Source organism: Manis pentadactyla, chromosome 7, assembly GCF_030020395.1.
Source record: "Manis pentadactyla isolate mManPen7 chromosome 7, mManPen7.hap1, whole genome shotgun sequence".
Classification (NCBI taxonomy): domain Eukaryota; kingdom Metazoa; phylum Chordata; class Mammalia; order Pholidota; family Manidae; genus Manis; species Manis pentadactyla.
Window position 1 is genome coordinate 142,758,898 of NC_080025.1, and position 6,000 is coordinate 142,764,897.

Consider the following 6,000-nt stretch of genomic DNA (forward strand, 5'->3'; position numbering starts at 1 on the left):
TGTGCCTTTGCCTCCTGCAGTAATTTATTGGGGAGAAAGATTCATGAGGTAAGGAGTAGCGCTTTGGCATGTTAACGTTCAGCATTTTAAGCTCCGAGAAGGTACCTGCTCCGACTTGTAGAGGATATGGCCCTGGGGGAAGTCACTGACTTTCTCTGATTTCTCTACCCTGATGGAGTTGTGTTGACGGTGAAATGAGATCATGCTAGTAAAGTGCTGGGCAGGGAGCTAAATCTCAATAAAGCATGGGAAAACCGACTTACCTCCAGCTCTAAGTCACCCAGGACTAAAACCATTTCCATGAAGATCCAAGCTCCTCTCCCCCTCAGGCCCCATTAACCCCTTTCATCAGTACTTGTTCCAGTATTTCATGTTAATTCCTTTAGATCAGTAGGGGAGCTAAAAAAAACATTTCCTCTACCTCTGCTGTTCAGTGTCTCAGGGCCTGTAAATTTAGCTGACAAAAACGAAGTACTAAGAGGAAAAAAAACCGAGTTTACTTTCAGTGTGTAGCACTCAGACACGTGGAGTGCTCAGTGAGGAGTAACCCAAAGGGCTGCTTAGAATCTGGAGCTTACATCCTGAGAAGGAGAAAGGGAGAGGGGAGAAAAGGCCACTGTGGGAAGAACAAACCGGCTTCTTTAGGAAAGACAAATGGGTTTTCAGGAGAGCAGATGGGAAATGAGAAAGTGTGTGAAAATGTTTGTCTGCACTGGTGTGAGTGGTCTTTGTCTTCTTCAGGGCCATGAAACTCCCCCAGAGAGGGCATTTCTGAATAGACCCTCCCCAAAGAGGAAATTTATGACCCCCTTATTTCCCAGAAGTTGCTGCTATTTGGTCAGATAAGGGGAAATTCCCAGATGGCTACTCACTTCATCTGTTGATTCTCAATTACCTTCAGCTCAAAATAATTTTATACCAAAGTGGCATCTTTTGGGGTGGCATATCCTGATTTCCTTCAGCTTCACTAAGTATTACAAGGAGAGAAAAAAGCTGATGTGTTCTACCTATTTCTAAAGATATCGGTAATGTAATATAAATGACACAATATAAGGAAAAGTGTAAATTATTATACAATCTACAATGATTAATATTATACAAAATCCCACCTTTTTCAAAACACACAATCTCAAAATTTATAAGGATGTCACTAGAGCAGTTATTCACCTTTAAAATACATTTGACAACATTCCTAATGTCTTTAGTAATCTACTGCCTTTCCTAGATTACATGCATTTTAACTACTGAGTCGGCTAGTTTAGACTTTAGAAATCTCTTGGGTTTTGTACCACCAATTTCTCCAGGACAATTTTTAAACATCTTAAATATGAGGGATTTTTTTCCATTTTTCCAAAATTCTCAACCAAGCCCCAAATTCCCAATTTCCAAAGTTTTTCTCATTAATCACAATAGGTAATTAGGAAGTCAGCTCAGGCTTTTCTCTGAACAATTTCCTGGCTTTGTCTCAACAGGGAGAAAGAACAGTAAATTGCTAAGAAAACCCGAAATACCTTGAATAGGAGCTTTAGTTTGACTAAGGGCAGGAAATCTATCAAAGTTTCCCCAAAAGTAAGTTTTCACTTAAGAAAAAAAAACCTAGCCTTAGAAAAAAATTCAGATGATGCCAAAATTCCGAAGGATTTATTAAATCTGTTTCATATTTTAGTTTCTGGGGCGTAATTTGTATCTGACATATAAAACCGAGGTTTAGCCTCACGTTCTCAGCCAAAACCCTCTTCCTTAAGGAAAATAACTTCATGTTTTCGTTGGCAATGTTCTACTGCAAAATACTTCGTGGGCAATCTCCTCTCAGTGTGTCCTTACATTTTTCACTATAAATATTTAAACCTTTGAAAGGTCACCAACGGTTTGCAATTTCCCAATCAGTTCTTGGAAAGAAATACCCCAGCCCCCGCCGTGGTGGGCTGGGGAGAGATGAGTAATGCAGGGTGATTTATGCGGCTGCGGAACTCCCGGAGCGGGGTTTTTAGCGCACGCGGGGCTCCGGGCCGTGTTCACAATCACGGCGCGGCAGGAGGGAGTCTAGCGGGAGCCACCTGTTTGCCTCTTGCCGACTCAGTCTTAATTCCTAAGAGGTAGAGGCGCGGGTGCAGACCGGGATTTCTGGGAAGGGGCTCCCAACGATGACATGAAGCCCAGAGGAGGGACCTGCCCGTCCCGGGACCGGGACCGGGCGGGCGCCCTCTCCCCGCCGCCGGCTGCAGCGCTCGGCGTGTGCACCGCCCAGACGCGGCCGCGCGCCCCAGAAGCCGACCCGAACCCCTCAGGAAGCCCACGCGAGGCGGACGACCCGGCCGCCGGGCGCCCGAGGCCGGCAGAGGCGAGCACCCCGACGCCGTCCCGGAGGCCTCGTGGCCGCAGCCCCCGGCCGGCGCGCTTTCATATGCAGCGGGGCGCTACCCACAATGCATTGTAAAGGCGAAATGCAAAAAACGGGGTGCTCGCTCGCTGAATTCTCACTAACACTACTTTTTAAGAGAGCGATTGTGCTTTTCTATGTCGTGCTTACTCGGGAAGTTGTGCGCATCTAATTTTTCACGGTTGTGACACGGGCCTGTAAAAGTCTCCTTACTTAGAAAAGAGTCTGTTTTGGAGCTATAAATAATCAGAGATCCACTGAAGCTCGTAGTTGGTCCGAGGGCTGTGGGTTATTGTTAAGCTGATTAACATTGTCTCCCCCCACAACCATCCTTGACTGGCTTCACCTTTTTCTGTAATTACTAGTCATCAGTGGCAGGGTTTATGTTAGTTGGTCAAATACCTATGAAAGTAATTTTTAGTTTATGACTTGAGCAGGGAAGATAAATAGGTTAGTGTAATTATGGTTTTTCTAGTAAGACTAGCTTACCTGTGGCATTTAGGTGTTAACCTTCAAAATGCTTGCAAAGAAGTATACGGAAAGCATAACTTTGTTTGAATTAGCTTTAAATTCAGTAAAAGAATGTATTCGGTTTTTAGAAGATCCTTAATTCGTGGTTAAACAGCAGTGCTTTTCTCATTATAAATCAGGAAGAAAGGGAAATACCAATTGAAGCTTCTTTTCAACTATATGTATATAATATGATCTCATCTGTGTGTTTATATATAGATACATGTGTGTGTTTGCAGATGGATGAGAAAATCTAGTAGACACCAAATTATTAAGTGTTTACATAAGTCTAGGGAGTGGAATTTCAGATGAGGGCATTTAAAGAAACTTCAGAATTTTAAAAAGGTGTAAGTAGTTTGTTGCTATAAATCTGATGATTTTGTAGGTGTCTGTGAATAAGTAGATAATGTACACTTTTTGCAATAGTTTGTTTCACATGTAAAGTACATAGGTTGACAGACCTGGATCGATATCCAATTTAAAACCAGGTAGAAAAAGAGGTGCAACACTTAATGTTGGGGAGGTGCATGGGGAAGGCAGTATAGCACAGAGAAGACAAGTAGTGACTCTATGGCAGCTTATTACACTGATGGTGGACAGTGACTGTCATGGGGTATGTGGTAGGGACTTGATAATGGGAGGAATCTTGTAACCACAATGTTGCTCATGTAATTCTATATTAATGATACCAAAATTTCTTTTTTAAGTTAAAAAAAAAAAAAAGAAAAAGAGGTGCAAGTGAGTTCCACTGCGAGGTGAGGCTTCCTGGTTCCACATTCATCCATCCTTTCTGCTGCAGTTGTCAGCCAGCTGTCATCTTTTTGGTTCATTTGCTGTGATCTGTTAGAGTTTACACTAATATTCAATCAGCAGGTTCCAACACACTGGCTTTCTTCATTAGCAACTTTGACAGTTTTGTTCAGAAATATGCACCTTCTATTGTAAATGTGCTTTTAAAAAACCTTGAAAGAATCAGAGAGAAGGCTCTGTGTTTTCTAAATCTTGATAAACAAAAAGGGCACCATTTGAAGTAAGGACAGTTCTTAGCTTCTTGGTGGGGGTATTGAAAAAGGGTGCTTTGTGTCAGTCAGTCGTGTTGAAAGTGATACTGAAGTTAAATCCTGAATTAAAAAGCAAAGTTAGGTAAGTCTAGACAACTGGTAGTCTAGAAATGTTAAAATACCAGAATCTTGTTCAATGTCATAAATTTGATAGTAGTTCAGTATCTATTTCAGGTGATGAAAAAATCTATCAGAGATCAGGCCTATTATGAAGGAAATGAATGAGAACTAAACTTCTGCTTATGTAATTTCAATCCAGACCCAGGCCTGTGTGACAGTGACTAAGATCATGTTCTTACTGTCAGATGGATTTTCCACAAAAATATCTTTTAAAAAATGTATCACTCTTACAAAATGAAATTTTAAAAATCTATTGAAGGTGTGTGTATATAGATGTATGTATGTATATATGCATCTATATACAGAGAGAGAGAGATCTTATTAAAATGAGTGTTATCATTCAACCTTGTCACCTCAAGGAATTATGCAATGATCCTGCCTCCTGATATTTCATGCCCTTGTGTAATTGTCTCCTTGAGTGAGGCCTGAACTTAGTATTGACTCATTTCTAAGGAAAAGAATATGGCAAAAGTAGTGGGGTATCACCTCCAAGATTATGTTGAAAAAAGATTATAGAGTCTACTTGGGTTCCCTCCCTCTCTCCCCTTTTTTCTTATAATTATATCTCATACAACAATAGGTTCAAGACAGTCACATGGTTTCTTATTCATTGTACTAAAATTTCACCTCTACTTAGATAATATTTCAATTTGATAGGTATCGGAAATATACAAGCCAGCTGCCATGTAGAGAACTCTCTGGAAAGTCAAGGACCTATATGCAGCCAACAACCAGGCAGGCCTGAAGCCATGTGAGTGAGCCTAGCAGCGCACCTTTCCCCAGTGAAGCCTTGAGATGACCGCAGGTCCGGCCAACACCTTCATTCCAGCTGGTGAGAATCCCTGAGCCAGAGCACCCAGCTATCAGTGGTAGATTCCTGACCCACTGACATTGTGAGAAAACAAGTGTTTGTTTTCTTAAGTTGCTAAGTTCTGGGTTAATCTGTTACCCAGCAATAGATAACTAATACGTACACTTGATCAAAAAGTGCTGCCATTGCTTAAGCAGAGTGGAACCCTTCTGCTTTGAAAGTCTCCTTCAAAGCGTGAGCCACACAAGAAAATGGACTGTGTTGCTTTAATCACACCCTGTTTTTGCCAAGAAATTCTTCCCAGCTTGTTCTTACCACATTCATCATCCTTGACTTTGACGGACCTGGGGCTGTTTTAAAAAGCAAATCTGCCTTCCAAAGAGGAAGATTCACTGCCACAAGGAATACTGAAAAAGAATATACCATGGCTTCCAAAGACGATTACACTTGGTTTCAGATATATATGGAACAATGGCGACATCACTGGAATAATTCTTCCAAGACAACTATTATGAACGGGCAATACTTTGGGTATTTAATGCACAGATTATTCAGTGAATGAGTTGAGCCATTTATTTATTTAGTATCTAACAAATATGTGACGTGACACATCCTCCTAATGATGACTCTATGATGTAAGTGCTATTATCTTTGTCTTAACAGTAAGGAAACTGTGGCAGAGGACCTGCGAGGGACACACAGAGAGTACCTGGCTGAGCGGGAATCGAGCTCATGCAATCTGCCTGAGGTCTTTTGCTCTTCTGGCAAGGTTGTCTTGCTTCTGTTTGTTTGCTTTTGTTTTCTAGTTATATTCCAAACAATAATAGGTTCAAGGCAGTAACATAGTTTCCTTATTCATTGTAGTAAAATTTCATCTCAGATAATATTTCAGTTTGACAGGTGTAGGAAATATACAAAATACCAAATTGATGTTCCTTCATACATTCTCCTATAGGAGAAATCAGAGCATCTGCCTTTGGTCCAATTTAGGAAGGTAACAAGTTAAAAAGAGCAAACTAAGTTTTCTGGTCTTTATGTAAAACCCAAGGACTTTTTTTTTAATTGGTAACATATCAGACTTTAAGTAGAATTTTCCACTCCTCTGGCTCTCCGTGGTC